Below are 23,779 nucleotides of genomic sequence, written 5' to 3'. Positions count from 1 at the left end.
ATTTTATTGCAGGAAATATAAATGAACCGCTATGAAGTTTCAAGTAAAAACTGTAAACTAATCCCCCCGACTTATTCAAATGATAACAATTATTAATGATAATTTCATTGATAATACAAATAAGAATAATAATAATAACAATGATGATGATGATACTAATAACAATGATAATGATAATGATAATAATAATAATAATAATAATAAATAATAATAATAATAATAATAATAATAATTATAATGATGACGATGATGATGATTACGACGACGATGATGATGATAGAAGAAGAAGAAGAAGAAGAAGAAGAAGAAGAAGAAGAAGAAAGAAGAAGAAGAAGAAGAAGAAGAAGAAGAAGAAGAAGAAGAAGGAGGAGGAGGAGGAGGAGGAGGAGGAGTAGGAGGAGGAGGAGGAGGAGGAGGAAAAGAAAGAAAAAGAGAATGATGAGCGGTAGATGACTAAATGTAATTGATGCTACAGCTATCCTAAAACATGTTTCTTTCAAAACACAAGAAACATTAAAAACCGAAGAAAAAGCACCCGAAATAAGTTTAACTAAAAATTAGAAACGAACGCACATAACAAGCAACACACTTTCTTTTTGCTACCTTTCGTTTTCATTTACCTCACATAACCCCGCTTTGACGGGCGACCCCCTACCTCCACTGGTATTTTTGGCGGGATTTTATAGCCAAGCGAAACAGGCAAATGGGGGGATGCCTGTGGGATAGCTCGGCAATTTTCGGTAACACTCGGCTATCACCGCCATCTTTCTTTGAACAAACGGGAGCATCAATGGTACCTAGTACCTGTGCAGGGGTGTATTTCAGTAGTTTCAGGTTGTTGTTCAAACTTTGCTTTCGGATAGATAGAATGTGATGGAAGATAAAAACTAGAATCAGGTGAGTTTTTTACATTCATATATTAGCTTCTGAAAAGCATGGCGTTCGAAAATGTACACTTAATGTAGATTTCGAACTGTCCGCAAAGGTAACTTTGTTGGAGGAAAAGAATCCCCTTCTCATTTCATTCGTCCCCTCTTTCTATCGGAACGAGCGGCAGCAAATTTCATCGTTTGCTCTGCATAACAATTCCTGCAGAAAAGATAGTTGATCAGAAATTTGCTCGTTTTAAAATAAATGCGTTTTGAATATATATTATTCCTATATAGTGTGTCTTCGGTTCTGTTTTAATAAAGAAAAAAGTTTGATAACTGTTGCCCCAGAGATATTTTTCGTTTTTGTGGAAAATCCATTCGTAATTTTGTAAAAACTGCTTGGTTTTGTATTCAAACTTTGAGGAGACTTTTCGAGTTTCAATATCACCTATTTCGACCATTTCGACTTATCATTATGGTATGTTCATTTCATTTTGTTAATTTTATCATTTTCGTGGTTGGTTTATTTTGGCTCTTGTGAATAGAGTTATTTATGTTAGTGTATTTTGGTTGAATTTAAACGTTTTCGGCTATTCAATTTTCATTTCAGCATCCGATTACACTTTACACACTTGGATGAATATGAATGGATACTGGATATTTTCTTTTATTATTATTATTTTTGTTATTATTATTATTATTTTTATTATTATTATTGTGATTAAACCCAAAGCGTGGCCCGCCAGTGACATTTTAGTTTGTTTCTCTCAACTTTTAACTTGTCTTTGGCTTTACTTTGACTTTGATTTTGATGATCACTAAGTATCATTCATGGTGCCTTACTTTAGTTTGAATTTGATTGTGAATTGATTTCCTCAACTTCATGTTCTCATTCCTTTAAGTTGATAAAGGGATATTGACAGTATTTTATTCATACATTTATTTCTTATTATTTTAATTTCATGTCCTTAAAATCCCATTTGTCTACACAATCTCCCAGGTACAGTACACAATGTGGCCCATGATTTTAATTTTAGGATGATCATGGCATGTTGAGTGTATTAGTATTAGTATTAGTTTTAACTAACCTTTAACTATTTTCCTTCACACTTACATTTACATAAGACTTGCAAACACTAGCCCTGAGTGATAACCTCACACCAACCTACAAAAATGAATGTAAAAGCTTTATAAAACTAAATATACAATGATGGTTAACAATCAAGGAATTGCGGGTGGTTGGATGGGAGCATCACCCTTGAATCATATACCTATGATGTTCGCATGGGTGTACGATCCGATAGTGATGTCGTTTCTTCTTCTCTTTACTAGCCTATCCTGCTTCTTTGGTTTGTGATTGTATTTTTGACAGGGGATATTTTTTTTTCTGTAAATCTTCTGCCTGTTTGTTCTTAGTTATTTATAATTTAGCTTATGATATCTTTAGGTTATGATTTTGATTTACATTTGTACTATTTTTGTTAGATTGCTTGTTTTTTTGTTTCAGCTGTCTCTCATATAACCTCAATTGTGTTTGAAGAGACCTAAAGCAACAAACAAACAAACAAAAATCAAGGAATTTAAATGAATTAAATGCTAACAACGACAAAAAACAAAGTGGACCATTATTCGTTTATCAAAAGTGTTTGCGTTTCTTTTTTAAAATATTTTTTCTTCTCTTTAAGCCTTTTTTAAATTGGTGTGGATTGGCACATGTCAGTTCTGTGGCATATAAATGGTTTCTGAGGTGCGGTGGATGGTAGTTATTTTGTTTATGGCTTTTTAACTTCATTTTATTTTTACCCTTGTCAGACGTCTTGTCAACTCATTAAATTATATTTTCTAAAGAGTTACGAACAGTTTGTCTGGATTGCCTTCTTTCATTGCCTACTCGCTCTTATTGAGTGTCATCTCTTTGAAGTGAAAAATTATTTTCTTACTTCTGGATTTTTTTCCAGCACAGGTTCTGGTAGGTTCTCTTCGCCAGACTCTGTTTCTTCTTTGTATTTATTTTATTTAAGGTTCTTCTGGTTTTGTAGTCTACAGTGCATAGCGGCCAACTGTCCTGATAAGAAATCGGGTCTGTCCGTAGCCATCATAAAGTTATAGACTGACACTGACCAAAAAATGATGTCAATATGCCAGTCTTTTGCCACAAAAGAAAACAAATCGTGAGTTGTATTCAATAGTTCAACCAATGAAATAACTTGTTTCCTTGAGCTCTACTAACGACAACTCACTAGACGCTACACAAACCTACAAAATGACGTCAAACTGCCAGTCCTAGAGGGTTCTTGATCTTGTGTCAGGCTATATGTTAATGATGGCTACGGTCTGTCCCGATTTGTCAATCTGGAGAAAAATTTTTGATAAGAAATAGAGAAGAGAAAAAAAATTGACTGTTTATATGTATGAAAATAATCCTGGCATGTTCCAGGATTGTGTGTAATTTTTACTGGCGACTTAAAAAAGTAGCAGAAACAGCTCTAAATCTAAATTGTATGTTAATAATAGTCCAAACATACTGCTATTTTGGGTCATGACGTTTTTGTGCCTTAAGGTAACCCGTGTTAGATCTTTGAAAAGTTGGCCGTTATGTATAGTGTATTTGTAGCTGCACAATTCCATATTTTGGTTGTACTCACAGTGTTTTCTCGCTTCCGATTTTGGTCATTTTGTGTGTACAGTTTCTTTTTTTTACCTCTCATTTCTGTTTTTTTTTTTTGAGAAATCTTTCCTCCATCTAATACATTCTAAGGTTATATTTACCATTTGTTACATCTTGTGTAGTTCTATCTTGTCCTCCCTACTCCAGAATTTCAAGGTTGCAATTTCCTTAGTCATACCCCCATAATCTAACAATCCTAGTCCAGGCAACTGTATTTTGGCCCGCCTTTGCACTCCTTCGCTTTGCTTGTCATATTTTTCTTTGCAAGGGTAACAAAATGGGTCTGCATAGTCCATGTGCAATCTCACAAGTGTTTTGTAGTGGTGCATAAATGTCTCCTATTCTAGATGCTGGAATGAGCGCCTGGTGTCTGCAAACAAACATGAGTTGGGTTTTTTTTTTTTAATTCACTGACTAGTGTCTCCAATGACCTTTTCATCATTAGCCTGTTTCACAGTGGAATACCCTTTAATGTATATTTGATGTCTTCTCTTGGTTCTTTTTTGTGAATCCAAGAGGCTAGTTTCGTTAGGTCATCGTGCTGTCTATCCCTATCATTTTATTCTCTTCATTATTTTTTATTAATGTTTTTGTGTCATCAGCAAAGGAGTAAACTGATGAGTCCACGATGTCAGGCAGATCATTATAGATGGCAAAAGAGAACTGGTTCAATGACTTATCCCTGTGTGATCCCTGGCTTCCTGTCATGACTGATATGCATTACTACTCGCTATCTTCTTCCAGTCAGATAGTGTTTTATCCATCTAATCAATTTTCACCTTTATATGCTCTCATTTTATTCAGAAGTCTTCTATGTGGAGCTGTGTCAAATGCCTTTTGATAATCCATATATGCCCACAATTCTTCACTCCTCAATAGCTTCAGCCCATTTGTCTAAGCCTTATTAGTTGCAGTGACCTTCCTGCGATAAAACCATAGTTTTTTTTAGTGAATAAGTTATTGACATTGTTTAATAATATGGTACCTTATTAGCTTTTCCATGAGTGCTTATTACTGATGTTAAACTGACAGGTCTGTAGTTGCTTGCAGGAGCCTTTTTTATGTATGGCACTAATTCTGGCTTCTTTCCAGTCGTTTAGTACTTTCTTCATTTCTAATGATTTGTTCAAAATTAGTTTCAGAGGTTTTATCAACTCATGTCTTAGTTATTTGAGAAATCCTGGGTGTAGTTATTCCATTTCTGGTGCTTTGTCAGTTTTCAGTAGTTGTAATGCTCATAGAATTTTTGATTCTGAAATTTTAAGCTAATACTGCTCTGTTGTAGTCCTAGTTTTCGGGTTTGAGCCAGTTTCTGTGTGTTTTTCAATGAACACATGGCTGATAGTTGATCCTAAGATGTCCCATTAAATAAAAAATATCTTCTTCCACTATTTCGGACAACAGATTTATGGGGTCCATGCATTATCTCAGATCCCTTGAATTTTACTTTTGGAGTTGATGCATTGCCATTACTTTTTTTGGATTGGACTTGGCTTTTTAGCTAGGTTGTGTTTGTAGTCTTTTCTTCCTCATCATACTATTTTTGTTACTTTGTTTCTAGTTGTTTTTATGTTGTTTCCTGCCATGGCTATTTTCTTGGTTTTGACATACTTTCTTTGATGGCTCACTTTTCTCTCTTTTTTTTTATCTTCTTATTGGAGACTAATAATTTTTGTTTGTTAGGTTGTCTTCTCTCTCCTCATGTTGAGCTTACTCGTTGGAATGTATTTGTATTCTACAGTGCTGATGCTTTTCCTAGGATCCGTGGAAATCCGCGATTTTTGAGTCTAGAGGTGGAATTTCCTCCTTTAAAAATTACATGTTCTCGAAACAATGTGCTAGCAATGAGAGGGTTGATGTGTGGTGGAGCACACAGGTGTAGTTTCCAACTCTCCAGAAGTTAGCTATAGTATCAATGATAGTCTATCATCTCAATTGCTCTAAAAGTGGGGTTTAGTGCAGTAGAAACGGGACTTAAAGGCAATCATTCAACATTTTCCTACTTTTTCACTTTTTGTCACCATCAGCACTGATTCTAATTCTATGACTTTTAAAAATAAATGGTGCTGTATCACATCTATGTTTCTATGATGTAGTGTTTCCTCCTGAGATTGAAGAGTACCGTTAAAATCCTCAGATGTCCATTTTTTGAAATTTTTGTGAGTGATGTCAGGGGTCTATGCTTTCCCTCTAAGCATAATACAGCAGAACAACTACAACTGTAACTCTTTAATTAACGGTTGTGATTTTTTCTTTGTTCATTTCTTAGGGGGAAAGTTTGAACTCCTGACATTACTCAAATGGGCAGTCACAGAAATTTAAGAAAATGTAATCTGTGGCTTTCCCCCTTTACTCTTCAATTGATTTTTCAGGTCCTCTCTTTTTGGCATAGTTTGCTTTTTTATAAATTTTTTTTTTCTGGTCCTGTTTGGTCTCTTTTTAGACACATTGTATGTCCAAATGTTAGAACTCAGCGGTCGCTCTTTCTTAATGGACAATCATACTCTTTCTCGTCCACTGCTTGTTCATTGGATGTTATGATTATGTCCATCAGAGGAACGAAGAAGATGATTAAGTCAAGGGTACTTGGTTTGTTTGTGCATCTGAAGATGAAAGAGTCTTGTAAAGTGTTTAGGATGCTTTGCTAGCTCTTCTTTGTGATCCCGCTCCTCCAATGAACTGTGGATAGTTGAAATCTCCCATCAAAACGAAATGGGTGATTTTCGAGTTAAGCGCCCTCCAATATACGGTTATGTAATTGTTTATTATTTTCAGTTGCGTCGTCATTTTGGGAGCGGTATACAAGTCTGATCAATAACTTTCTATCCACCTTAGTCTTAGTAATATTTATAAAAAGATTTTCTTTGAATGTTGTAGAAATTTGGACTTAATGAGCATTAAGGTTTTTGTGAGTTTTAAGAATCCTGTGTTTGAGCTTTTATATAGCGCAATATCCACTAATCATGCTCAAAGCGCTTTACAAGGGGTTCCTGGCCGACAGCAACACTTAACATATAGGACAGGACATGACGTCTGTTAGGCATAATTACAATTTTTTTGGACAGAGACAGTTACTCATTTTACACCTGAGTACAATGAGAGATTGTGAGAAAAGAGCCTTTTCCCAGTATTCAACTATGCACCAAGCTCGAACCCAGGACCTTCCGATCCGAAAACGAGTCTCATACCACTAGACCATATATCCTGTGTTTCCCACATTTGAGTTGATATTTAGTGTGGAACATAATATCTGTGCATTCCAATGAAAATTCAGCAGGCTTTTTCTTTGTCTGTGGTTAGACATTGAATACACAGGACTTGAAAATGAAAATGACAAGATATCTTGAATTGCAATGCATGTTAGATTGGAAAAATGGAATGGATTTAATGCTGGGTGTCTTTAACGTGGTGATTTTTCATTGATGTTGGGCTATGTCTACTTGTCGTGGTACATGGAAGAGTTTAATCGAGTATATGGGAGTATTTTAAGTATTATATTTGTGGCTCAGTCTGGGTTTTTCACTCCAAACTCAGATTTTTACATCAAAATTAAGTATGGACTAGTAAATATGATATGACCTGATTGAACTGCATTGCATCCATCGTTTTAGAAATGGTTGCCCATTGAGATAAGGGTGGAAATCTTGTATTTTGGGTTACCACTGTTTTTTTGTTTTTTTTTTTAACATTATATTATTATTATTATTATTATTATTATTATTATTATTATTATTATTATTATTATTATTATTATTATTATTATTATTATTATTATTATTATTATTTTATTTATTTTTATTTGATCATGAAGTATGCAGATTTTAATTGGTTCCCAGTGGCATCTATCTTGTCATTACCAGTTTTACTGCCTAAAGTTCGCAAACCCGGACATTTTTATGTGGATTCAGCAATGAAAGGTGTTGTTTACTGATGATGATGGATCTCGTGTGTAGTTCATATCTTAATTGTACTGTTTTCACCAAAAGGGTCATGAAAAAAAAAACAACAAAAAAACTTGAGCTAGCGCAATATCCACTGAATGTGCTCAGAGCGCGTTACAAGGGGTCCCTGGCCAACAGCACCTCATAACATGTAGGACGAGACATGCCTGCCGCCTGTCAGGTGATGTTACAAATTTTTGGGCCATAGACAACGCTGTTAACGGCCAGGTACTCATTTTACACCTGAGTACGGTGGGAGATTGTGAGTAAAGAGCCTTCTCCAAGGACTCAGCTATGCGCAGAGCGAGGCTCGAACACAGGACCTTTCGATCCGAAAGCGAGTGTCATACCACAAGACCACATAGCCGCACCTGACAACAATGTGATTTGGGTTTTATGGAGCCCCGAGCCCGGGTCCCAACACAAGAAATACTTCCTTGATTGAAAACGAATCTGCAGTATATCTGCAGTATAGTCCAGTTAAATGATCGTTTGTGTGTGATAATAGGATTTGGGTTTTGTATTTTTCTTTTTTTTTTTTTTTTGGGTGGGGGGGGGGGGGGGGGTAAATTGTTGTAGTTGTTTTGCTTTTTTTTTTTTTTTTAATGAGTTCTCATCTTTGTGTAATGAATAAGCATGCTGAAATTATCTATATATTGTCTTGTTAAAATGGGGAGGAAAAAAAAGTGTTCTGTGAGAGTTTGCTAACTCAGTTTGCAAGTGTATAATTTATTAATGAACGAATATGCAAATGTACGGCTTTCTAATTTCATGTCATTCATTGTATTGTCATTATTTAATTAGCCCTGTGATTTGATGAGTGATATTAAAAACAGATTCACGCCTCTTTTTTTTTTTTTGCGCTTGTGTGTTAAATTGTCATGATTGAAGCCACGTGCCTCCGATTAATTACGTATATAGAATAAGTATTGCTGCTGTTTTTAAGAGGGAATTGTGTGTGTGTGTGTGTGTTAGAGAGGGAGAGAGAGAGGGTGTATAATGTATTAAGTACTGTTCGGGTTAATATAATCTACTACAGCTCTATTGAGTGGTAGCAGAAACTCCATGTTTGGGAATTTTTGGCTAGTTGACGTTTTAGGTGAAGCATGTGTTTTGCATATTTTATACGAGTGTCTCGACTTTGTTAAGCTGCTTACTTACTATTGGGTATGTATTTGATATGTGTTTCAAATTGTAGTCGTTCTAATCAATGTTCTATGTATCTGTTTATAAAATTAAAAAACAAAACAGCCAAGAACATCGAATATCTTTATACTATAGACCACATAGCTCATATCCAAATGGCCCTTTTTTGTGGGGGTGCTTAATAAAAATTTATGTTATAAAATTATAATTTAAAAAAATTATTTAACGAAACAGAGCAATAATATGAAACACCTACATTGTGTGCTCGATACATGGCTTGGACATTTTAGAAAAGGTAAAGAAATGATGTATGAGTTTTGAAAAATTCAGGGGTATCTAGGGTATCCGGTCGGACATTATAATATCAGATCCGGGAATATGTACACTTAGGTAGCCGGTAATTGGGAACGATCTATATTCCACTTTTCACTCATCAGTTATGATCTGATCATCAGTGCTATCTCGAATAACCTGCATGGGGACTGGCCGACATATTCTGACTTCTGGTGATGATTTATTGGCACAATTTATTGACACATGGGTGGGTTTTTAAATGTATTCGTCAAACGGTGGATAGATGTACGGATTAGGCGTCATCTGATGCATTCTAACAAACTTAAGGTTAATTGGTTCGCCTGGTAGACATATATATATTTGCAAGTGTATATATATATATATATATATATATATATATATATATATATATATATTATAATATAATATATAATATAATATATAATATATAATATATATATTATCACTGTGAAGGTACCTAGGCCAGGATCTGTCTGTGGTGTGATGTCTTTGTTTTGATTATTTCTTTTCAATGCAGACGACAATCCTACAAGTTAGGCTGTGCACGCTTCGTAATAATTATACTGCGGAACGTTTCGAGGGGGGAAAATGTGAGCGCTTTTCATGATATCGTTATTTATGAACACATTTTGAGGTCTGGCATAATAGCCAATGACCACAGCGTACGCACTTATAAAAAATGTATATTCATCGTTCCAATTGTTACACTGTTCGTTTCACGAGACGAAAATTGTTATGGCTTCCAACTGTACGGGCTTCATATTTCTCATCTCGAAAAGGAATGCTGTTCTCTCTCTCTCTCTCTCTCTCTCTCTCTCTCTCTCTCTCTCTCTCTCTCTCTCTCTCTCTCTCTCTCTCTTTTTTTTTTTTTCTTTCTTATCTTTTCTCATGTCGTGCTGGATAAGTGGATGAAGCCTAGTCACATCGGACCACCCAAGCAGTAGACGTAGTGTATCATAGTAGCCGAGCCGTCAATGCCTACAGCTCCCATACCGGTGAGTGAACAATGCCGTCGATGATTACCTTTCATTGGAATGAACGGATGGATGGACGAATAGTCAGGGGGCGGTGGTGGGCCTAAACCCCCTCAATCTCCCCCCACTCCTTGTAATTCAATTTAAAATCATCCCAGTCGTCATCAGCATCGTCATCGTCACCCGACGTTATTGGATAGGATTGATATCGATTAACGTTCAAATGATTGATCGATTGATTCCTCCGCCGGCACAATTCATTTAATTTATTTTTTTTTTCTTTTGAGAGGAAAAATAAAGAAAAAATCGAATAGCTAGTTGGTATGGATCTTTCCCTTCCCATCCCACTCCCCACGTACTCCCCAATTATCATTTTTATTATTTGTTTTGTTTATTCGTCTTTAATTCATTTCCAATTAGTGATATCGTTGGAGACTTGTCTATCAAAAGAGCTTTTCGGTTTTTGGACAACAACCGCTTGCCCGCTGCTGGAGACCTCCTCGTCCGATCCGATCCGGTCTGGTCTGATCTGATCGCTGCTCGATTGGAATGATGACGACGAGTAGAGTTTTTGAGTGGCTCGCGACAACACGTGCTTTTTATTTTCCCCTCCCTCCTCGGTTGAATGATCGTCGTCTTCTAACCCAAGATCTCTCTCTCTCTCCCTCTCTCTCTCTCTCTCTCTCTCTCTCTCTCTCTCTCTCTCTCTCTCTCTCTCTCTCTCTCTCATACGTACACACAGTTTCAATTTCTCCCCACTTGTTTGCCTTTCTTAGTGAAATCCTTATTCCATGTGCTTTTACTCTATTTTTTTTTTTCATATCACAATATATTAATTTATCAATCTTTCTCTTGCATAATTTCAACTTTGTTTCTCGTTTTTCTCCGTTCGAATGGGTATATGTCCGTGTTTCTAAGCTTAATGCTGAGAGAGATAGATAGATAGATAGATAGATAGATAGATAGAGAGAGAGAGAGAGAGAGAGAGAGAGAGAGAGAGAGAGAGAGAGACGTTTTACAACCGTTTATGATTACATCGCCATTTCACGTCCTCCGGCCTCTTCCTTATGTCCCTCCATCATTTCAATAATACGCTGTAATCGGCCCTATCCGCAATCATCCCATTCTAGAGGGTTTTATGAATATTTGAGCATCGCTTTCGAGAGCAGCTTAGACGCACTTGGAGAGGAGCTTGCCCTTCCTCCATATTTTATCATTACTTTATTTATTGTGTCTTAATTCCCTCTTCGATATTGTTATAAACCACTCTACTCGAGTTTGGAGTATAGGCTTACGTAATTTTCATTTTCACTTCTTTAATTAATTTTTATAGTTTATTTTCGAAGTAGAATTTTAAGATAAATATTATGTCACAACAATAAACAAGCTAACCCATCTTCTATCTACTTCAGTCTATTATTTTATTTTGAAGATAATTTCATCTGCTTGTGACTTCGGTTCCAGGAGCAAGCGTTTTACTCTGAACGATATAGATACACTGTATTCAGTGAAATGCTCTCTCTCTCTCTCACTCTCACTCTCTCTCTCTCTATTAAGTGTACTGCATCTTTCTTTTCGTGGCCAGATGATGGGAAGTTACGTATTTTGGCAAGTGGCCGTTTTCCTTGTATTTGAGGGTGTTTAAATGGTGTCATGACACTGGTCAATGTTCAATTTTCCTCGTGAAATGGAGACAGCGCTGGCGTACACTTTGTTTTTTTTGGATAGGATAACACGTTTTTCCAGCCAAATTACACATTTCTGTTTCTTGGTGTTGGCATCTCTGGTACTGTACTTGATAGGTTGGCATGCTCAGTTAACTCACTCAACCCTAACACCGACTATATCCGTAGTTTACCCGGGTTCCTTTTACCCCATGCCTATTTATTACATTTTTCTGAGACAAATTATAGGCATAGTATCAGAGCGAATGTTTTTAATTTTTACATATTTAATTGTGGTTGAATAAATAGAGTCTATCTATGCACGTGCTAACTTTAAATACATTTATTTTTCCAATTTTGAAAAGTAGCAAAAATCTCTACGATTGAGTGAGTTAAAGATATTTAATAATCCATCATCTCCGACGGATCCCCTTCCCCCCTTCTATTCTCCGCTTTTTAAACCGTACTTCCTGTGTTTTTTCTAGTCCACCCACTAAGGGACAGCTTATTGTATGTGGTTGTGAGTTGTATGACATTACTTTTCACAACGCTCTTCCTACCTAAAAATAAAATCTCTGTTAGTCATTTATCTGTGTACGCGTGAAAGCTACCAGCTGAAGGTCAAAGGTCGGTCTCTCTCTCTCTCTCTCTCTCTCTCTCTCTCTCTCTCTCTCTCTCTCTCGTCTCGTCCTTTCCATCCTATATTTTGGTCGGAGACATCATTCTTTTAATGCATGCCCTTTTCATTTTCGTTGTGCTACCCACCTCTCTCTCTCTCTCTCTCTCTCTCTCTCTCTCTCTCTCTCTCTCTCTCTCTCTCTCTCTCTCTCTCTCTCTCTCAACATCCCTATCTGTGTTTTGATGTTAGTTGTGTTGCGTTGTGCCTCCTTGATAATCCTACGTGAATTTGTTGTTGTCTTTCTTCTAACTTCGGTACGTGCCCCTCTCTCTTTGCCCTTATGATTTCACAGTCATCCTCGCCATTAGATTATCTTTGTTGAGTAGTGCCGCGCTGAAGACCGGTCTAGACCGCGGTCCGACGGTCTTTTAGCTGTGAACCGAAGACCGGTCCCAGAGGGGAAGATCGGCGGCGGTCCTCACTTCTTATCACCTTTCAACTAGTGCGGGGGGTCCTTGCAAGGACCACGGTCCTACGGTCTCGCGCCATAGCCTACTACTTCCCCAGCGATTCGTTGCTTCGGTTGCCTATCTTCCACCAATCACCACCCATCCCACTTAATTAATCGCACCCACCCCCCTTTGCCATACACTAAACGACACAGACGACCATACAGGCAGACGACCACCAACCTCCACTCCGCAAACCGCCCTTTCGTGTGTGAGATGGGGGGAACAGGAGGCGCACGCCTTGGACGATTCCATTATACGGGGTAAATTTCAAAATTTACTACACCATAATGATCGCAATGACAATGATCTATGGTGAAGGCATGACCCCTCTTCTCTAATGGGTTATTGTTTGAAATGTATGTGACTACAAAAGATGTGTGTGTTTGTGTGTGTGTGTGTGTGTGTGTGTGTGTCGAACCTAGCAAGTAGCAAATCCGATTTTTTGTTTTCTTTTGTCCATCTCTTGTCACCACTCCTTTCTATCGCAGTGTTGTCATTTAAAATAATACAATAATATTAAAATTTCGTTTGGTGTTTTTACTAATCAAATAATATGAGTTTCATTAGTTTCTTCCTTCCAAAAAACCCAGTTATAACGTCTGAATTTTAAAAAAGTCCAATAGAATATTTGGGGACCCCGATAGCTCAGTTGATAGAGCACTCTCTTTATACGCAAAGGGCCAGAGATCGATCCCGGGTGCAGTCGATTTTTTTCTGAATCCCTGTCTACTCAGCAATGAATGGGTAGCTGAGTTTGTTAGATCTGGCGAAAAGTCACCATCGACCCCTCTTATCACCTCATCCACCCACCCCCTCTTATTATAACTTCACGTCTCTCTCTTACTCTTCAATGCTCGCTGCCCTCTAATGTGTGTGTGTGGGGGGGGGGGGGGGGTAGGAGTTGCGTGTGTGTATCAACGCCACGAACAACTCGATCAACGCCTTGGGCGATGCCATTATCTCCGTTAATGGGGATAAATTTCAAATTTTATTAAATTATCGAAGTAACAATGAAGTACGGTGAGCAAATAAAGAAGGCATCACCCCTCTTCTCTAATTAGGTTACAATTTGAAATGAGTGTGACTACTCCGTGTGTTTTACTCCTTTAGGCCACGGTTTTCATCGTGTAGCGGTCTTTAACGGTTCAAGAATGAACGGACCGGTCTAGGACCGGTCCTTGCGGTCTTCATTTCCCAAGGACCGTAGGACCGTGGTCCTTAAGCTTGCCAAGGACCGCCCCGCACTATTGTTGAGTTGGTTATAAATAGGCCGGAGATGTGGTGACGTCACACTATTCTCTTTTCCGGTTTAAACTCATTGGACGTGTGTAACCACTTCTCCGGACAATTTATAGATTATATATTGGATAATAATAATAATAATAATAATAATAATAATAATAATAATAATAATAATAATAATAATAATAATAATAATAATAGTAGTAGTAGTATAGTAGTAGTAGTAGTTAGTAGTAGTATATAGTAATAATAATAATAATAATAATAATAATAATAATAATAATAATAATAATAATAATAATAATAATAATAATAATGCTTTATTCATCCAAAGGAAATTTTTTGTACAGAAGTGTTGAACACACATGATAATAAGTTAACAAATAACTAGGTGGTAAACTGTGAAAGTAATAAAATAAGGTGGCATAACTGTTTTAGTAGCTGAATTTATTGGCAAATTCGTATGATTACGGAGCATAAAAGAGCGAGGATGGGTTTAATGATCTGTATTGACGACCAGCATATATTTAGACTAGAAAATAAGATGTCATCACTCTGAAACCAGAAGTCCAGTTGCACAATGTATAGTATTATATCCAGTCCTTCGTACGGGCTTTACATTTCCAATCAGATTGGAACCAGTATTTTGACATCACACTTTTGTTTCCAATTGAAATCCTGAAATCTCTTTTGCAGACAATTAGATGTTTGGCGTTCTGGGTATATGACATGTGCCCACAAAACAGGTTATTGTCGTTGTTATTATTATTGTTGTTGTTGTTGTCGTTTACTTTCGCCATATCAAGCGATTTCAGTGTGGCTATTGACTGGATGGGTGACGAAGGTTTCAAGAGACCCCTGTCACTGTGGTATTGTTTGGAAAGTCCCGACACACATTGCTCAACATTGTAGGCGTAAAGATGAATATATATTCTATATGTAAAGATGGATGTATTTAGGAGTGTTGGTAGGAAAATAGTGACTCTTTTCTTCTTCCTCTTCTTCTTCTTCTTCTTCTTCTTCTTCTTCTTCTTCTTCTTCTTCTTCTTCTTCTTCTTCTTCTTCTTCTTCTTCTTCTTCTTCTTCTTCTTCTTCTTCTTCTTCTTCTTCTTCTTCTTCTTCTTCTTCTTCTTCTTCTTCTTCTTCTTGCATATTATTTTTCTTTTCGGCCCTTTTTAAAAAAAAAAAAACCATTGTTGCTCTGATGTAATGACTGTTATTTCAGCCATCCACGTAACTATCTATGTACGTCCCTTGGAATTAAGTAGATTTGGTCGCTTTTTGGAGTACCTGTATGTGTGTGTGTGTGTGTGTGTGTGTGTGTGTGTGTGTGTGTGTGTGTGTGTATGTGTGTGCTGTCTACACAGTGTTGAGGTTGGGATTTGGCTATGTGGGTGGTCCGTGCCAATTTTGTTATCCCTCTGTCATAGTCCGGTCTCTACCCTCTTACTATTAGACCGGATTTTTTGTTTGTCCACATTTCGAATGCATAGCGCGTACGGAGACTGTGTTTAATAAAGAAAAAAAGAAGAGGAAAGAAATCTCCTCGCCCCCTTACACACAATTACGGTGTGCAGTATTCGGACAAATGCAGGAGATATAGAAAGGATTGCTACATGTATATAGGTAGTTCAGTGGAGAGAGAGAGAGAGAGAGAGAGAGAGAGAGAGAGAGAGAGAGAGAGAGAGAGAGAGAGAGAGAGAGAGAGAGAGAGAGAGAGGGGGGGTTTAAAACTTTCATCACCGTTGTTGTTGTTATTGTTGTTATTATTATTGATGATGATGTGGTTATTTTATACTCGTGTATTGGGACCGTTTGATGGTCTCTTTGTGTTCTTTAGGTCATAATGATGTTGGACCTCATTTCTTAACGTTTGGTTATTTTTAATAATCCAAATTAGAATAATGACTTTTAGGGCTTTCGAATTTGGGGTACAATATCCTGATTTTTAAAACACTTATGCTATTTTTCTGGCATCTAGGGTTGGCACCTCCGTATTCGTTCGCGTCGAAATAATCGAGCCTGTTAGCTGGGATTTCCCATCTCTGGCCATAATATTATCTTCTAGGGCCCATTCTTATGTACACTGACTAAGCACTTTGTCAAAGTGTAACTCAGATTACTACGAAATTCCGTTCATTTAACATTGACGGACTTACGAAATTCGTCTCGTACAAAATTTGATAGTAAACCTTAGTCTATTCGAACCCTGTGGCTTTATCGGTTAGAGGCCATAATATCTTTTAGGGCCCATTCTTATGTACACTGACTCAGCACTTTGTCAAAGTGTAAGTCAAATTACTACCAAATTTCGTTCGTTTATAGACTTACGAAATGCGTCTCGGACAAAATTTGATTGTAAATCTTTAGTCTATTCGAACCCTGTGGCTTTATCGGTTAGAGGGTCGCTACTAAGCTGTACTGTTATCTTCATAAATGTATCGCTTGGATATTTTTTACTCCTTTGCTTCAGAAGAAAGATGCGTCGAGAGAGAATGAATATTCACATGTGTTTTGTCGTGTTGTTTCTGGCTGTTAAAAGCGGATTAGAAATTACAGATTGCGTGTTTTTGTATGTGTAAACTGAACTTTAAAAAAAAAAAAAAAAAAAAAAAAACAACCCCCCCCCCCCCCATAAAAAACAACAAAAAAACGACGTCAATTGAGAGTTATTGCAAGTGAGCATTTTTTTTACTCAAGAGGCAGGTTCGTTTGAAAGAAGAAGAAAAAGAAAAGACAATGAGAAAGTACTTAATCGAGACACGAATTGTTCTACCGGTATTGCGACTGGCTGAAATAATGTGAAACTTGTGTGGTTGATCTGAAGACACTCTCTGTTTTGTTTGTTTTTTTTGGTGTCTTTTTTTTCTTCTTGGTTTGATTTTTGCGTGTGTTGTTGGATGACTTTGAAAAATAGAACGAGAGTTCGAAAATTCATTCACACTTTCGATCCCGCTTGGTTCATCAAGTGACTATGGCAGTTAAGTGTAAGTTCTAATATAAAGCGCAACTAAACTGAATCGAAGCCGGTGTGGTGCTATTTAAATCTTTTGCATCGGTGTAATGTGAACTCTGATTTCTTACCGGCATAATATAGCCGATGTGGACTTCGTCTTTGCCACATCCTATTTTAGGCCAGAACTCTGACGGAGTCGCAGACTAGAAAAATGCTCTAAGAACCGATTTGTTAAAGTTATGTTTCGTTCAAGCTTGAGACTAGACAGTCTTTTACTAGGCTGGTAAAGTACTTAATTTAGTAACTATAATACAAGAACCGTTTGTCCCCAGCAAGCTGTGCGAACTGCTGGCACATTGGTCTTTGGGGTTTTTAACTTACAGATAATTTCCAATATCAAGCTTTCAAATTCTATTTTCTCTCGTAAAATTTATCACGCATATGGATTCATCTGTGGTGTGCGTTATTTATGTAATGATGACTTGATTGAAAGCTTGAAAAGTGTGTGTGTTTGGGGTTGGGGGGGGGGGGGGGGGTTCGCTGAAGCATACACAATATGCGCATCAGTGATTTGTTCAGTTTTTAAGGTCCATTTGTTGGTGTGTTTTTATTTGTGGTGGTGTGTTTGGGTTCTTTTTTTTTTTTCTCTATTAATTTGGGTTATGATTTTTAAAAAACAGATTCTACGTCCATTGCCATTGTTAACTCGACCCTTTGCCCGAGATTATTTTGCTGATTTTGTAATGTCCATTTTATTGTCTGCCAGTCCCACCTCCTGTTTCTCTTCTCTCCCCCCTTCCCCTTTCTGTTTTGTGCTCCACATCAGCTGCTTAAACGCTAAAACACCTTTTTCTATTTTGACCAGAAATAAAACAAAATGTTACCTCGTGTATTGATTGATTTGCCGTCAACTTAAAATTCTCAAATCCCAGCCCTTCTGAATATATCTCCGCATCTTTACGAATTTTGACAAAGGATGAAGTGAGACGTTTTCAGTCGGAAATTCCAGAACGCTTTTTGTCCCGAGTCATTTCGAATTATCACCCCTGTGTGCTTCTATGACTCTTGGGGCATTTATTGGTGTAGAAAAGTGCAGGCTACCTGCTAGGTGTTGTTGTGGTTTTGACATGGGTTGGCCTCTGAATTTGTCGTGTTCAGTTTGTACCTTCATCCGTCTTCATTGTCTTGTTGGGTTTTGTATTCATTTTTGTTGTTTGGTGTTGCGCTCTCTCTCTCTCTCTCTCTCTCTCTCTCTCTCTCTCTCTCTCTCTCTCTCTCTCTCTCTCTCTCTCTCTCTCTCTCTCTCTTCCTCTTCCTCTCTTCTTTATTTTTCCACTTTCTCGTAATCGTCATAATCTCCTTTATTTCTTATTTTTATTTCTCTTTGTGTTGATACATTTTGTGCCTTTGTTTTTTCTTTCTTTCTTTCTTTCTTTTTTTCTTTTATTTTTATTTTAGCTACCTGTGTCCAGCTCACGTGGCGAGGGGAGTGGTGAATGACGTGTTCGTTGCAGCTACTATTGTCTCCGAGATGATATACTGACCGTCTCAAATTTTTTTATGTCACGATTTAGGCAAGGATTTATTTAATCTTCATCCCCACTTGCTCCCACCACCGGCACCCACTTCTCTGCCCATGTGGTCTAAAAGTATGACTGATTATTAATACCATCGGGTGTGGCCTTTTGCAATCTCCTACCGACAGTAATACTTGTAATTTATCAATCGTGATTTGACTGATTTTTCTCAAACCTCCATGTCGATCTATATATATAAATAGTAGATCTGGCGGTGGTCATGGCGTTGTTAGAAACATCCCCCCCACCCCCCCCCCACCCCCACACACACAGAACAAAACGATGGGATACGCCGTTATTAGCAGGCAGTACCGGCGTATATCTGCCACTTACATGAGTTTAATCGGTAAATTAACAGATTTTATAAGAAATTATAGATTTAGATCCAAATTCAGATTTAATCCCCCGCCTTTCAAAGTGTGAGGTTTAAAAAATGTATTTTTTACTTTTTGTTTTATTTTACTTTTTCAAAGCTGTGATTTAGGGTTACAAGTTCCAGAAATTTTATTTTTACCCTCGGAATTGGCGGATAAACTTAAGCCATGCGGACTCTTTAAGGCATTTTATAGTATCATTTCAACGATGTGTGTGCAAATCATATTTTTGGAGTTGATTCCGGGTTTTCAATCTTGTTTGCTGAGAAATATATACATTATATTTTTATGGTGCTTATGACAGGTATACCGCCGTGCATTGCAAGAAATGAGATTATTACTTTTAAGGACAAGTTTGAATTGTTCTAAATCTTTCCATTTCATATGTCCAAAGTAAGAGAGAAAAAAAATGCCTTGTCAGTGTTCATTGTTACTGGCTATGATTTACCACCTACCTACTCTTGTAGTATTTAATCTTTTGTAGTATTTAATCTTCCAGTTGAATGCGCTAAGAAGGTTAGTGGGCGGAGAGGAAAAGGACTTTAGAGTTAGAGACCCCTACGTATTACGTTGGTAGTAGTGCCAGAACCGTGGTTGGAGCCCCGTCTTATTGGGAATTCTTGATTTTTCACGATTTTGTTTGATTTAACCTTTTTTTTTTTGTACGTCTGCGTTTGAATTTTCGAATAAATTCCCAGTGCCACTGCTCGACCATCTGGGAATGCGCGGTTGGAATGAGTTAGAAATTTCAAATGCATGAGTACAGTTAATTATCTTATTATTATACCCCCACCAATGACATCACCTATATTTTTCCTATCAAAGTGTTTTGGGGTTGTGTTTTATATTTATTTGTTATTTTTTTTCTTGCTTGTTTACATTTTTTTTTGTTTTTGTTTTTGCAATGATTGGTTCTCTAATTTAACGATTTGTCCATAACAGCTATCATTGTGGTCAGGATGTCATTACGAAAATCTATTTTTAGTAAAACCGGAGCCTGTTCGGGAGAAATTAAAGATCTTAAAGTGATGGGGTTGAATGCTGGGTATTTGATAATCGATTGTTATGGTTTTGTTTAGTTATCGAAGTCTTCTTTTCTTATCTTATCTTATCTTAACTTACTAAAGGTTTAATATAGGAATTATCATTTGAATGCCTTGTACAATAGTTTATAATTACAGAGTCTCATATAGCTTGCATTGTATCATTATCATTCACAGTTTTACACAACTTTGAATGTAAGGAAAAAATATACCAATACGGCTATGTAAAATGGAAAAATACTTTCATAGAATACTGGTAATTGCAAATAGGTCATGATTGGTCTTCTTTTCTTTTTTTCTTTCGTTCTTTCATTTTCTATAATCCAGTCGTGTGGAATTCCCTAGAGACAATTTCAAGTCAGTTCTAGAGCGACTAATGTTAACATATTTGAGAATAGGTACAGGTATAGAAACGTGTGAAAATATTGTGCATAAAAGAGTGTTAGATAAAGTAGAAAAAAAAAATACAAAACGAGAAAAAGAAGAAATAAATCAGTCTGCCTCGATGTTCGATTTTTGGATGATAATTTCTTGTATTTTTCTTGCTTTCTGGTTTGTCTGGCACTGTTTTATACCCGGATTTTCGCTTTTTCATAGTTGAAAATTTAAAAATTCGTAGTTTTTAGGAGATAGAAATAATCGTCGCCATAGTTTTTATATCAACAATTTACACTCAAAATGGTTAAATAACACTTCAAAATCTTTAAAATTATGTATCCTGGCATCAACTTAAACTTTAATTTTCAATAAGCTTTAATGACTTGAAGATGCTAATGACGTTCTAAAATCGGAGCCAGAATTTCGTAATTTTACGAATTTCTCTTTGTAGTAGGCAGATCTGGAAACGCCACATCATTGTCCCCTTTGGCTGGTTTAAGAACTCCCCTTGAATGAGAATGTTCCATTTTCAAGACCAGTTTCTACTTAACACTTGCTCTTATCAGTGCCCTTCTTGTTGTTGTTGTTGTAGGCCTGTGGGGGTGTTAGTGTTAGTGTTGTTATTATATTTATATGTATATGGAGGATCGGTCTTTGGAATGTATGCTGCGGAGGGATTTTCCCCTACCCGAGAATTAAACTTTTGACGGCTGGATCTGATTTCACTCTAAACCTAAATTCTCGTGATAAAATTGGCTGTAATTGAAGATCTAACCCGAAGCTTTTCCGGGCCTTTCCCCCCTGTATTTATGGTGAATTAGTTAATTGGGGCAGTTTTATCTATTTATTTATGTTAGAAATAGTGTTTGGGGCTATTAAATTATTATTGGGGGGGGGGGGGGTTGTCGAAATTCGCACATTTGGTTTTAGAAGCAATATGGTGGACAACTCTAATTGCGGCTATGTGGTGCTATGACACTCGTAAGGTCCTGGGTTCGAGCCTTGCTCGCATAGTTGAGTCCTTGGAAACGGCTCTTTTCTCACATTCTTTCACCATACTCAGGGTACCTGGCCGTCAACAGCGTTGTCTCTGTCGGGAGAAAAATGTATTATCGCTAACAGGCGTCATGTCTCGTCCTACATGTTATGTGTTGCTGTTGGTGAGGGACCCTTTGTACAGCGCTTTTAGCACGTTTAGTGGATATTGCCTATATAAAGCTGTCTTTCAAAGTCTGTTAGGTCGTCTTTCCGTCTTTCAGAGAAAATTGTAAATTCTTTGTCATTTATTGAGTGACTACAGAGGAAATATTTTGTCTTGTTTGACTCATGTAACAATACCCAGGTAGACTTGTTTTTTGTTTTTTTTTAGATGTTTTTGTTTTTTCTTGTATTTATCTTTCTTGCTTTGTCTGGCATCTTTCATATACACTTGTTCAGATATTTATCGGAACAATACCCCTAGCCTGTTTTGGAACTTTGAATTTTCTCTTGGGATTCTAAGGTGTCCAATAGATTGCTCGAGAGTGCTAATGTTGTTAACTCATTTTCTATCTGGATATGTCCTAGCAAGTTTTATAGTCACTAGCTCTATTATATTCTATAAAGGTTGTGTTTTTTTAAATTATAAGGATGGGGATTATGCGATTATACTCTAGGTTGGCACTGTCGTTTCGTTTGGGTTTTTAACTAATTATTTATAAAAATACTGATATTATAAAAGATATTTTTAGTCGCGTATGAACTGTGGTAGAGCTGTATAGCCATTAGCATGTGGAATTAAAGTGAAATTGAACACTACCTGTGAAGAGTTAATCCACCCGAGTGCGTGTATGTATGTATGTCTCTGGAAACGTCCACATGTGTCGTAGTATATTGGTTAGTATGTCCTAGTATTATTATGGCCACGACTGTGCTAACGTACATATAGTAACAAAAAGCGGTTCTTTTCATTTCTTGTATTTCTTTCTTTTTTTTTTTTTTAACCTTTAAAAAAAGCAAACATTTTGGCCATTAACAATAAACAAACTTCAAATATAAACTTGAGATGACCTTCAACTTTTCAAAACAATCACAAATTTGGTACTTCGTTGACTTCTAATGGTTTGTTGGTTTTTTGTTTGTTTTTTTTTTTTTTTATTTTTTTATTTCAATATTTTTGACAAGTAGAGGTTCATATGTAAACATTGTTGATATAATGTTTTGAAAACGAATTGGCTTCAAAAAATGTAAAATAGTCCGTTTGTATTGACGTGGTTGGTGGGTCGCTACTTACCAGTGGATTGGAATGAAGGAATATATCCTGCATACCAGCGACAAGTACAGAGCCTATACAATTTTATAGAGATGGTCCTTGACGGGACTCTTGCCTTGTTGTGTACTGTTGTGACAAGGATTTACCCACGACAACGACCAACCCAGTCTCCACCTTGTGCCACCTACTGGGAGAGATTTTTGTCCTACCAATGTCGCTTCACGTTAGTTATCTGGGTTTTTTTAAAATTTATATTTTATTAGGAGGGGGGAGTGGGTATAATCTTCTACTTTAAGATTGATTTTTAACGCGTTACCACGCATTTGAAACTTAACGATCATGTAAAATTCTGTCATCAGAGAAAATGATTTTCTTTTAATGTTGCTGCCTGTCAAGTTTATTTGAATATCATTCTAATCGTTTCTTGGTTGCCCCCCCCCCCCTTTTCTCTGTTTTTTCCCCTTCTTTTCTCTCTTCTTCCTTCTCCTCTCAAATTATGGCACACAAAATACCGTAAGACTCTGTTCATCGACATTTGGTCGAATAAAAGTACAAAGTGAGCCATCCCGCATTATTTTCATTTTTTTCTCTCCAAAAGTTATTAAGACGCCATTTGTTTTTCTTTCTTTGACTATATTAAGCCTGTTTTATTTAATAATTTAACTGCCGTACTCTGGAAAGGCACGTATTATAAAATTTGGCCAGAAAATGGCCTTCAAATATCGATCGATTTAAATGACCTTCGTCTTGACAAAAACTCTCAAAACTGTGTACATCATGATGTAATGTAAAACCACTTTTCTTGAGGTCTGGTTACATACCAGGTGTAATCGATCTTCTGGTGTAGTTTCAGGGTGATGGCATCTTATTTTCTAGTCTAAATATGTGCTTGTCGTCAATAAAGATGATCTCGCAATCTTATGAATCTGCCTATATCATCTACTACTAAAATAATTATTCCACCGTACGATTCAATGTGTTCATTATAATTTGTCATCCGAAGGACTGGTTACATAGCACTTCCAAGGAGTTAGAACCGGATGTAGAAGGTGTGTAGCGTCACGGCTTCTATTGCATCACAAAACTTCACGGCTCTCCCTTATGTTCAAATGGTGAGTAATACTAATCGAAGGGGCTGATTGGTTAGGGTAACAGCCATGTACTAAAGACGACCATGGTCACCGCTCGAAATGTTATCAGTGTCTCACCGTATCTACTGATATCGATAGTATCAATATTTGGCACGT

At 36.9% G+C, this 23,779-nt stretch overlaps 1 protein-coding gene across 1 annotated transcript in view; it reads left to right on the top strand.

Moving 5' to 3' along the window:
* Positions 1-772: 772 nt before the first annotated feature.
* Positions 773-23,779, top strand: part of LOC144958333 (uncharacterized) — a 177,242-nt gene continuing 154,235 nt past the window's right edge. Inside the window, exon 1 of the mRNA XM_078890240.1 lies at positions 773-897. The gene's annotated coding sequence lies outside the window, so the exon portion shown is untranslated. The remainder of the gene's footprint in view (positions 898-23,779) is intronic.

The sequence above is a fragment of the Berghia stephanieae genome, chromosome 12, assembly GCF_034508935.2.
Source record: "Berghia stephanieae isolate SIO BIC M18660-M18661 chromosome 12, UCSD_Bste_1.3, whole genome shotgun sequence".
NCBI lineage: Eukaryota > Metazoa > Mollusca > Gastropoda > Nudibranchia > Aeolidiidae > Berghia > Berghia stephanieae.
Note: the sequence above shows the minus strand (reverse complement) of the source record. Positions and strands in the feature narration are given on the sequence as shown.